The 12,575-nt window shown below is 39.5% G+C and overlaps 1 protein-coding gene and 1 non-coding gene across 5 annotated transcripts in view; one reads left to right on the top strand and one right to left on the bottom strand.

Moving 5' to 3' along the window:
• The window catches only part of FRMD5 (FERM domain containing 5), a 383,704-nt gene that overhangs the window by 331,527 nt on the left and 39,602 nt on the right, over positions 1 to 12,575 (bottom strand). The window lies entirely within an intron of this gene.
• LOC126021762 (U6 spliceosomal RNA) lies at positions 2,083 to 2,185 on the top strand. Its single transcript, XR_007500236.1, has one exon. It is a non-coding gene; the product is annotated as a U6 spliceosomal RNA (small nuclear RNA).

Below are 12,575 nucleotides of genomic sequence, written 5' to 3' on the forward strand. Positions count from 1 at the left end.
GGAGAGAAGTTGATGCCATATATATTTTCAAAGAAAAGGAAAGAAATGCCTAAAGAATCACTAAATGAGGCATCTTTGAAAAAACAGTAAGTAGCCGAACAAAGGATGAAGATATACTATGGTACATAGTGCTGTCTGATAAAGGATGCAGGAGTATCACGACTAGACTAACCATAACATAAAGGCTATGTATGCCATGCATAAAAGTGTTATGGCAAAATCAGAAAAGGAAGATGGCTGGAAGCTTCAGTATTATTAGGAGCCTAATAATATAAACCAAAAGAAAAATGAAGACCTAAATTCTGAGAGGTATGGAGGCTGAAAAAATATATATGATTTCTAAATGGGGGTGGGGGAGATGCAGTGGCGAAAGGTGAAGAGACTAAAGCGTCTGAAAGTCTCTCAAGTTCTTTGAACCAAGGATTAAATACAGTACCATGCCATTAAACCATGTTTAATAAGTGCAAAGAAACTCTACTTGTGTTCATTTTATTCTTTAACCTATAATGCCCCTAAGTTTCAGTTTGTATCCAGCAAGCTCCTAGCTATTATTCAAGATGGTTCAACTGTTATTTTCTCCAGAATGCTTTCCTTGATTTACTCTCATTCTGAGGCAAATGTTCCCTATGTGTCCTGCCTACACTTTTAATTTCTAAGCATCATTTATTATGGTGGTTTTCTATTCCCCCATCAAATTAGAAACCTCTTTAGGTTGAGATCTTGGCATTTACTCAAGTCTAGCACAATGCTTCATTAAAAAATTGCAGTAAAGGATGTGGTGATATAAGACTTGCCTATTTATACACTTATCCACCAATTTTTCTATTATGAGCAACTAAATAACATGCATAACTAAAGGTTATACAGTATTCTAATAAAATAAAACACAATAATTTGATGATGAATAATCACTGTTGTGATACATAGCAGTTAAGTAAATAATAGTGATTGCATACATTTCTGCGACTGGTAGTTTCCATGAATGCATATTGTGGGAAGGCATATCATGACCAACTTCTCCATCAGAGGTGGTAATGACCTCATCCACCTCTTCCTGTATCTATAATTATGCTCTAAGCTACCTGTATCTAAGTGCTTCCTATGTCATAATAGCTTTTCTTTCTCCTACACACTCTTCACTGAAACTATGGTCTGGTTATGGAGTTCATAAGATCCATTTCCTGAGTTTATAAGTGAACCGTCTACTATGTCCTATTTAAGACTCATATTGTGCTATTCCTTTCTGAGATTTTGAATGTTCTTTTGGGGACAGACGTGGCCACACATTTGGTGCTCAAGAACTACTCTTTGGTCTGTGCTCTGGGGTTATTCCTGACAGTGCTCAGGGAACAGGTGTTGCAAATGTAACATGAGCTTCCTACAAGCAAAGCATTCTCTTAAAGCCTGTTGAGCCCTCTTTATATGCCTAAAATACATTCTTTAAATGTCTATGTAAACTTCTTTTGCTTCTTTAACTCAATTTCTTTTTTCAAATATATATATATATATAAAATAAGTTGAGTGGTATGAAGCCTGTCCTGCCTCAAAATCTGTTTTCTTAGACTACCAAGCATTTTATTACTTACAGAATCCTTTTGATTAATAAAAACGCCCTCCCTTTCTGTCACTCAAAAAACAAATTCATTGGTCCCTTTGGTGTTGCAAAGCAAGCTGCCAATTCATCATATTAAAAGGATAGTTTTGAGAAGTAAGAAAGAGGAGAAGCAAGAAGTACTGCTATAATGGACTATTAAGAAAGCTCTGGAAATGAGACAAGGTGGCACACTGAAACTAAAAGAACTGGGTGGAAACCAAAGATTAGATTCAAATCTAATTCAATCTACAACTCCCATATGTCACTTCTGAAAACCAACTTCTGTCTCAAATATCTGTTATGGCAAAAGATCATTTAGCTGTCAATGATCTTAACTCTCATATATTCATTTACTTTCACAATATAATTTGAGTTTTACAAAGTCTCCTCATCTTGAAAATTTAGTACCACCAATTCTCATAAACCAAGTGGGAATTGCCCAGAAAAGCCATTAATTTTAATTCAATGTTAAGAAATTCAGTAAGGTAGCATTTTGACAGCACTTATAATAAAACTGAAATAATACAGGGAAAATCAGCACTGCCCCTGTGCAAGGATAGCATACAAATTTATAAAGTTTTCATATTTTTATCTAAGTTTTGATCATTCCATTTGCTTTTGTGTTACAACAAATAAGTGAATTTGATGTCTGCAAGGAGGCAGGCTATGGTGGTGGGAATAAGGTATATAGGTGAAGAAAGGTCACACTGTGGTGGGATTTATGTTGGAACATTTGATACCTGAAACAACCATATTATGAACAACTTTGTAAATCACAGAGGAAGGAACGAAGGAAGGAGGGAGGGAGGGAGGGAGGGAGGGAGGGAGGGAGGGAGGAAGGAAGGAAGGAAGGAAGGAAGGAAGGAAGGAAGGAAGGAAGGAAGGAAGGAAGGAAGGAAGGAAGGAAGGAAGGAAGGAAGGAAGGAAGGAAGGAAGGAAGGAAGGAAGGAAGGCAGGCAGGCTGGAGCAATAGTACAGAGGGTAATGTGCTTGCGTTATAAGTGGTCAACCCTAGTTTGATCCCTGTTACTACAGAGAGTTTCCCAATCTTCTCCAAGAATGATCCATGTGTGTAGAGAAGGAATCTCAAACTCGCGAACCACAGGCCATTTATGGCCCTCCATACAACATTTGTGGCCCACGGCCAGCCTTCAAATATCGCAGTATTTGCGATTATTCGCTTACCAAATAATCGCAATAAAAATCGCATTAGTAAGAAAAAAATCACATTAAACATTCGCATACCCCAAGCAGTTCCGTTCGGGGTATGCAAATGTTTAATGCGATTTTTTGCGATTTTTTTCTTATTAATGCGATTTTTATTGCGATTATTCGGTAAGCGAATAATTGTGAATATCTTGCGCCTAACACAGACGTCATTTCCACTGCTCCTGCCCGCTGTCCTTTGCATTATCGGAGGCCTAAGGGAAAGAAGGGAGAGAAGTTTATTACAGGATTAGATTTTGTCATACCTTCATCATGACTTCATCAAAGCCTGCAGTGAAGAGAAAGATTGATGATGAGCACAGACAATTTCAGGAAAAGTGGGAGACACAGTGTTTCTTTGTTGGGCACAGGGGCATCCCCACATGTCTTATTTGCTCAGAGAAAGTTGCAATGTACAAGGAATACAACTTGAAACACCATTATTCAACTAAACATGCTGAGGAATGTGCAAAATATCAAGGAAATGAGAGAGCCAAGCAGGTTGCCAGTCTTAAAGCATGTCTAATGAGGCAACAAGATTTCTTCAAGAAAGCAACCAAAGAGAATCTTGTATCAGTCAAAGCTAGTTACTTGGTTAGTGAGATGATTGCTAAGGCAGGGAAACCATTCACAGAAGGAGAGTTTGTTAAAAAAAAAAAAAAATGCATGTTACGGGCCCGGAGAGATATAGCACAGCGGCGTTTGCCTTGCAAGCAGCCCATCCAGGACAAAAGGTGGTTGGTTTGAATCCTGGTGTCCCATATGGTCCCCCGTGCCTGCCAGGAGCTATTTCTGAGCAGACAGCCAGGAGTAACCCCTGAGCACCACCGGGTGTGGCCCAAAAACCAAAAAAAAAAAAAAAAAAAAATGCATGTTACAGGCTACAAGTATTATCTGTCTGGAAAAGAAAGGTCAGTTTAGCAAAATCAGCCTTTCTGCCAACACTGTGGCAGACCGTATTTCTGACATGTCAAGTGACATTTATCATCAACTGTGTGAGAAAGCTAAATGTTTTGATGCATACTCAGTTGCTCTTGACGAGGGCACAGATATAACAGACACTGCGCAGCTCACAATTTATGTCTATGGTGTTGATTGTAATTTTGAATTGACAGAGGAGCTGCTCACAATAATTCCAATGCATGGCCAGACCACCGTTAATGAGATATTTCAGCATCTGTGTAATGCCATTGAGAATGCAGGTTTGCCATGGAAGAGGTTTGTTGGAATAATAACCGATGGAGCACCACTGATGACAGGGAGGAAAAATGGACTAGTGGCACTTGTTCAAAAAAAACATGAAGAGGAGGGTGTAGAGAAGGCCACTGCTCTTCACTGCATTATCTATCAGCAGGCCCTTTGCAGTAAATGCCTGCCGTGTGACAATGTGATGTCTGTTGTTGTGAAATGCATCAACCAAATCAGATCCAGGGGCTTAAAGCACAGGAGGTTCCATGCTTTTTTAGAGGAAATGGAGTCAGAATATAGAGATATGCTCTATTTCACCGAGGTACATTGGCTCAGCAGGGGAAATGTCCTGAAAAGAGTTTTTGAGTTCAGAGAAGAAGTGAAAGCCTTCATGGAGAAGGATGGGAATGCTGTTTCTGAGTTGAGTGATCACAAATGGCTCATGGACTTAGTTTTTCTTGTTGACATCACACATAAGCTGAATGTACTAAACAAGATGTTACAAGGCCCAGGGCATCTTATCAGTGCTGCCTCAGACAACATGAGAGCATTCTCCACAAAACTTGTTATGAATGCCAGCTCTCTCAGACAAACCTTTGCCATTTCCCAGCATGCAAGGAACTTGTGGATGGAGGCATACCTGAAAAATATGTTGATGCAATTTTTAAGCTAGAGAAGGAATTTGATCACAGATTTGCAGACTTCAAAAAGCACAGAGCCACTTTCCAAATTTTTGTGGACCCCTTTTCCTTTGATGTGCAAGGTGCCCCTCCTGTGCTTCAAATGAAGCTCATTGACCTGCAGTGCAACTCTGATCTCAAAGCCAAGGTCAGGGAGATTAGTGGAAAAGCAGACATGCATGGGCAATTTTTGAGAGAATTGCCCCCCAGTTTCCCTGAGCTTTCCCGAATGTTCAAGCACACCATGTGCCTTTTTGGGAGCACATATTTGTGTGAAAAGTTATTCTCCACATTGAACTTCAATAAGTCAAAGTACAGGTCTAGACTTAATGATGATCATCTTCAAGCCATACTGAGGGTCACAACTGCTTCCTCTCTAAAGCCAAATGTGGTTCAGATTTGTGAGAAGAAGCGCTGTCAAGTCTCTGGCAGCAAGGAATAGGCAAAAGATGCCATGTTTAGAAGAACTGTTCATGATCTTCACTCAATGTTCTATTCATGTTCAGAAGAAATAATTAAAACTGTTAATAATGACGTTTAAGGACTTTTTTGTGTGAAATCCCTTATGCGGCCCTGCCTCACCCTGACTTTGCCTCCTGTGGCCCCCAGGTAAATTGAGTTTGAGACCCCTGATGTAGAGCAAGAAGCAAGCACTGAGCAAGACTGTGTGTGCCCCCACAAAACATTTACCTGTGGAATATATATAAGCAAAGGAAACAGACAAAAATAAACCATTTGATTCAGATTACAGAGTAGAGATTCAATGAATTCTGGTGAAGAGATATTGGTACTTGGGTAGTAAGTGTTGTTTTGGTAACATATTTTGAAAAAGTGTGAAAATTTACCCCTAAAACACATGAGCTCATAAACGAGCATTTCCTCAATTTAAAAAAATTGTTATAATTTAATTTTTTAAACATTCTAATTTAGGACCAAAAAAAAAGAAAGATAGATTCAAAGTATTATTGTGAATCATCCTAACTACAATCAAAAGTGTTCTTATAAAAGAGAAGCAGAGAGTTGGACTAGTGAGATGGTTCAGAGAGCTGGAACACATGCTTTGCCTGCAGGAGACCTGGGTTCTGTTCCGAGCACCTTGTAGTCTTCCAAACAACACCAGGAACAACATCCAAGCACAGAACCAGGAAAGCAACCAAGCACCACAGGTTGAAGACTGATGAAAAGGGGTCATAAAGAGGAATATTACACCAGAAGAGGAAGAGAAGGCAACATGACTGAAACTGAAAATTATACAGAGATTGAACTGCCACAAGCCATGGAATGCCAGGAGCCATCAGAAAGTGGAAAGGCCTATAACAGATTTTTCCCTGGAACCCTCAGTAAGAAGCATAATCTTGTCAATATATTGATTTCTGTCCAGTGATATGACTTCTTTACTTCTGCCCTCCAGAAATATGAGAATAAATCTTTATTGTTTTATTAATTTTTTTGTTTTGGGGCCAGATCCAATTATACATGGGGACTATTAGTAGAGTTTGGGGATCATATGGAATATGGAGGAACAAACCACAGCTGTTGTTTAAAACCATTGTTTGTGGAATTATGCTCATAGGAAACCATCACTTAACAGTACTGTAAATCATAGCACCTCAATATTTTTTAAAAAATTAAAAATAGGGGCCCGGAGAGATAGCACAGCGGCGTTTGCCTTGCAAGCAGCCCTTCCAGGACCAAAGGTGATTGGTTTGAATCCCAGTGTCCCATATGGTCCCCCATGCCTGCCAGGAGCTATTTCTGAGCAGACAGCCAGGAGTAACCACTAAGCACCACCAGGTATGGCCCAAAAACCCCCCCAAAAATAAATAAATAAATAAATAAATAAATAAATAAATAAATAAATAAAAATAAAAAATAATTAAAAAATAAACTACTCTTACAGTAGCAACCACAGAAAATATACTTGTAATATTTTATTTCAAATAATGTAAGGAGATAATACACATTCAAATTTTTATAAAAAGAAAATTCTGGGGCCGGAGAGATAGCATGGAGGTAAGGTCTTTCATACAGAAGGATGGTGGTTGGAATCCCGGCATCCCAATGGTCCCCTGTACCTGCCAGGGGCGATTTCTGAGCATAGAGCCAGGAGGAACCCCTGAGCACTGCCAGGTGTGGTCCAAAAACCCAAACCCCACCCAAAAAAAGAAAATTCTAAAGTATTGTCTTCAATTTTATGTATGCTTAATTATTTTTTTTGCTTAATTATTTTTTACTATGTTCTTTGAACACCCTTTTATTTCTTTTTGTTTTAATTTTGGGCCACACCTGGCAGTGCTCAAGGGTTACTCTTGGCTCTACATTCAAAAATCACTCCTGGCAGGCTTAGGGGACCATATTGGATGCCGGGGATCAAACCCAGGTCCATCCCAGGTCGGCCGCATGCAAGGCAAACTGCCCTACTGCTGTGCTATCTCTCTGGCCCTCTTTTTATTTTTTTAAACTTTCTTCCTTACAAAAAAAAAAAAAGTCCTATTTATAAATGGGGGAATCTTTTCAGAAATACTATGCCAATATGAATGAAGAAAAGTCTGACTTCAGCCAGAGCCACTCACTCTGCTTGCAATGAGATGCCTAGATCAAACCCAGGACTTGCAAGTCACATGCTATATTGAGTGAGTCACATCCCCAGACCCAAGTCTACCATATTAGACATACAATATAATCTTAGCATAAGTTAGCATCATTTTTGTTTTTTTGTTTTTGTTTTTTTTTGGGGGGGGGAGGTTTTGGGTCACACCTGGCAGCGCTCAGGGGTTACTCCTGGCTCTATGCTCAGAAATCGCTCCTGGCAGGCTTGGGGGACCATATGGGATGCCGGGGTTCGAAACACTGTCCTTTTGTATGCAAGGCAAATGCTTTACCTCCATACTATCTCTCCAGCCCCAGTTAGCACCATTTTAAGTGTTTTTTTTTACCTTAAATTATAAAACCCAACATATTCAACACTAGTAAAAGCTTATAACCCATAATAATAATATAATATATATGGGCCCGGAGAGATAGCATAGCGGTGTTTGCCTTGCAAGCAGCCGATCCAGGACCTAAGGTGGTTGGTTCGAATCCCGGTGTCCCATATGGTCCCCCATGCCTGCCAGGAGCTATTTCTGAGCAGACAGCCAGGAGTAACCCCTGAGCAACACCGAGTGGGGCCCAAAAACCAAAAAAAAAAAAAAAAAGTATAATAATAATAATAAAATAATATAATATATAATAATATAATAATCAAACAAAAATTTTGCAAAGTAGGCAGTTGGGGAGTGGGAAGGACTCTAAAGTCTCTGGTGAGGGGCACTGACAGTATGGGGGGTTTGGAATTGAAATACTACGTGCATAAAACTGTTACAAAGCTCTGTAAATTGTGGTGAATAAATAATAAACTAGGTGAATAAATGATATATTGTATTAGTATATAGTATTTTATTTATGGATAGAAAGTAAATATTTTTCACATGTTTATTAGTCCAATTTTTCCTTGCAGTGCCCAAGGTCTCATGTATACAAGGCATATGAGTATACTGACAAGTTACATCTCTAACACTTCATTAAGTCAATTAATTCAAATTATATTATCTATTCTGTGTTATTTTCTCCAGTCAACTATTGAGTTCTTTTTAGTATTTATAGAAGGATTTTATTAACATATATAAGGATTTTATTATCATATATAAGGGCTTAATTTTTTCCAGATTAGCTGCAATTTTTCTTGAATTACCGTTAATGTTCAAGTTTTTGTTTACGATATGAAATTATTTTATGTAACATATCTTTTGATTTGTTTTTCTTATTTCTTCCAATACCTTTATGTTTAGAAAGTTCCCCCTGCAAAACAAGACAAAAACTTTTATTTTTTTCTAGTTATTCCTATTATCACTTATTTGAAAATTAACATTTCTTTAATGTAAGTAATTATCTATTGAATGTATTTATCTGCAAAATTAGTCATTATTCCTGAAAATCAATTAATTGTTCCAACTGAAGCAAATGATAATCAATTTAATAGTTTCAATATCATTCAATTCAAATAACACTTTAGAAAAAAATTCTAAGCATTGGGACTGGAGCGGTGGCGCAGAACAGTAAGGCATCTGCCTTGCCTGCACTAGCCTAGGACGAACCACAGTTCGATCCCCCAGAGTCCCATATGGTCCCCCAAGCCAGGATCCCTGAGCATCACTAGGTGTGACCCCCCCACTCAAAAAAAAAGAAAAAAATTCTAAGAACCATCTTTACCAACTGGATTCTTCAATGTAATAACTGAAGATAAGAGGGCCAATGAATTTCACCACCAAGCAACAAGTATTGATTGTATTGATCACTAGAAAAAGAAGAAAAAACTCAGCAAGGCACGGTAACTGCATTACTGATCATGATTCAGGAAGAAGAGTGCAGTTATAGATGTGATGTCTGCTCCAGACTCCTAGTTTCTGTTGTTCTAAACAGTTGCCTTTTGGGCAACTGAATGGCACTGATTACAAGGACAGTCTCTCCAAGGCATTTTAAACACTTTAAGCATTTTATTTCAATTTTTTATAGTATTACTTTGTGAAGAAAGTACATGTTTAATAAAGTGGACGCTGATCCTATTTCTTCTCTGATCTACTCAAGCTAATATAAATTAACAGTATAATTTTCAAATCAAGGAAAATGTTTAGAAATGTTAGAAATGTTTAGTGTCTAAACAAATGTTTAGAAATGTTAGAAATGTTTAGTGTCTCAACAAAAAGAAATACACTTACATCTGCTAAAGCAGAATACACCCATTAACTTGCATTAAGAAAGCACAGTGGGGGGGCCGGGCGGTGGCGCTGGAGGTAAGGTGCCTGCCTTACCTGCGCTAGCCTAGGAGACGGACCGCGGTTCGATCCCCCGGCGTCCCATATGGTCCCCCAAGCCAGGAGCGACTTCTGAGCGCATAGCTAGGAGTAACCCCTGAGCGTCACCGGGTGTGGCCCAAAAACCAAAAAAAAAAAAAAAAAAAAAAAAAGAAAAGAACTAATAGTAAAATATGCATAATAAACTAAAAGGGTTTATACAGCATGAGCTCAAATCCTAAACCCTTTGATAAATATTATAACTTTTTTGATATCTAATTTTTAAAGAATAAGTTAATTCTGAGAGCCTGGGTTTAAAATTCTTCACAGGGGCCCAGCATTAAAGCATTTATCTTATTAGTATAACACTGATGAAGCCTCAAGTTCGACCCTTAGAACTTCCCAACATCCCAAGTGCAATCACAAAGATTTTTGCCATTTAGGATTTCTGATACAACAAAATGTGCAACCCCAGGAAGTACCACAATTAAAATATGCAACCCTCAATAAGCATCACAATTACAGCATGTGTGCACTGCAAAAAAGGAGTTGACCTCCAATAAGCCCCATAACCAGCCTCCCATTTGAGGGGTCACACCCAGCAGCACTCAAAGGTTACTTCTGGCTCTGCACTCAGAAATCACTCCTGGCAGGCTCCAGGGACCATATGGGATGCCATGAACAGAACTGGGGTCCATCCTGAGTTGGCTGTATGCAAGGCAAACCCTACCGCTGTGATATTGCTCCAGCCCCTAAGTCCCATCACCAATTTTGGGCACCACAACCAAGTGTGTATCAACCGACAGTCATTGTAAAAACAAGAGATGGGAAGTAAAATGTTTTTTTTGTTTTGTTTTGTTTTTTTGTTTTGGGCCTCACCCAGCGGTGCTCAGGGGTTACTCCTGGCTGTCTGCTCAGAAATAGCTCCTGGCAGGCATGGGGGACCATATGGGACACCGGGATTTGAACCAACCACCTTTGGTCCTGGATCGGCTGCTTGCAAAGCAAACGCTGCTGTGCTATCTCTCCGGGCCCAGAAGTAAAATGTTTCTAACAATAAAATTTAAAAGAATGACCCCAAATCTTTCTTTTTTCTTTTTATTTTTTTTTTTGTTTTTGGTTTTTGGGCCACACCCGGCAGTGCTCAGGGGTTTCTCCTAGCTGTCTGCTCAGAAATCGCTCCTGGCAGGCACGGGGGACCATATGGGACACCGGGATTCGAACCAACCACCTTTGGTCCTGGATCAGCTGCTTGCAAGGCAAACACCGCTGTGCTATCTCTCCGGGCCCCCAAATCTTTTTTTAAAGATTGCACTGTTTGAGCACTGCCGGGTGTGGCCCAAAAAACAAAAACCAAAAAAACAAAACACAGGGCCCAGAGATAGCACAGCGGTGTTTGCCTTGCAAGCAGCCGATCCAGGACCAAAGGTGGTTGGTTCGAATTCCAGTGTCCCATATGGTCCCCCGTGCCTGCCAGGAGCTATTTTTGAGCCGACAGACAGCCAGGAGTAACCCCTGAGCATCGCTGGGTGTGACCCAGAAACCAAAAACCAATAATAAAAAAAAAAAGATTGCACTCTTGGAGGTGTTCAGGGAGATACTTCCTGGATCTATGGGTATGAATCACTCCTGGCAGGGTTGGGAGATCATGTGGGATGCCGGGGATCAAGCCCAGATAGGCCATGTTCAAGGCAAATGCCTACTCACTTATTGTTCTGGCCCCAATGACTCCAAGTTTTAAAAAATTAAATTAAACTTCAAGTATAGAAGATCTCCCACTTGACAAGTGGAATTAATCAAGAATAGGATTTTGTGCCAGAGCGATAGCACAGCGGTAGGGCATCTGCCTTGCAAGCGGCAGATCCAGCAGGAATGGTGGTTTGAATCCCGGCATTCCATATGGCTCCCGAGCCTGCCAGGAGTGACTTCTGTGTGCAGAGCCAGGAGTAAATCCTGAACACCGCTGGGTGCGACCCAAATAAAAAAAATTTTTTTTTTAAATAAAAAGAATAGGATTTAGTGGAGGAATCATATGCCTACAGATTTGCTCACTATCTAAGTAAGATGATTTTAGGATGTATTCATTTTAACTCTGTTTTAGAACCTAGTTGATTTTTGGTGGAACTAAAACTCTAATAGTAATGACAAAAATAACTGTTTAGTGTAAAAAGTTTAAGTAGTTCTACGATCTGAAAGTAATTGTTTAGTGTAAAAACAGTTTAAGTAGTTCTATGTTCTGAAAGTAAGCATGAATTTTATCTTTACTGTCCATAAGAATTCAGACAACAAGGTTTGATGGTTAGGGTACATGCTATGCATGCAATTCAATTCCCAGCATCACATGTTCCCCCAAGCAGTCAAATACAGCCCTTGTCACCATCGGTATAGTTCTCGAGTTCCCCAGCACTCCCTACATGGCCCAGGTATGACCAGCACAACAGGACCTGAGTAACCCCATCCTTGAACCACTGCACTGAACCACTTGCCCAGGCAAAGTGGCCAGGTTGCCTCCTGAGCCACTCTTGAATTAAGAAATCCAAGAGACAATTTAAATGTATATGGGAAACTAAAACTTAAACTGTAGGTTAAAAATAGGTAGAGACTGGGAAAATTACAATAATTTAATTAATTTCTTAATTTACTTCGTTTTTGATAGTCTGGATTTTACGCTTACTCTTCTCTCCATACTTATCTTCTTACATTCTCATAGATGCTGGTTCATACCCTAGTTCCTATTTTGATAAACTACTAAATAAATGCTATTCCATCATAACACTCACCTGCTGATACAGGCCTCCTTTACTTCAAAGATTTCTCTTCTCCCTGTTGTTTTTTGATCAATATCATTTCAGAATTTCTGGGGCTACTCCTCCCCATCACTTTCTACTTCAAATTGTTTCATTTGATCTTCCCTGTGTGTGTAGTTTTGTTTTGTTTTGTTAGGTTTTTTGATTTTTTTTAGTCTCTGGACAATACCCAGCAGTGTTCAAGGCTTACTCCTGGCTCTGCACTCTGGGATCACCCTTGGTAGGACTCAGGAGACCAACTTATGGGGTTCTAGAAATCAAACTCAGG

Source organism: Suncus etruscus, chromosome 10 (assembly GCF_024139225.1).
Source record: "Suncus etruscus isolate mSunEtr1 chromosome 10, mSunEtr1.pri.cur, whole genome shotgun sequence".
NCBI classification, from domain to species: Eukaryota; Metazoa; Chordata; class Mammalia; order Eulipotyphla; family Soricidae; genus Suncus; species Suncus etruscus.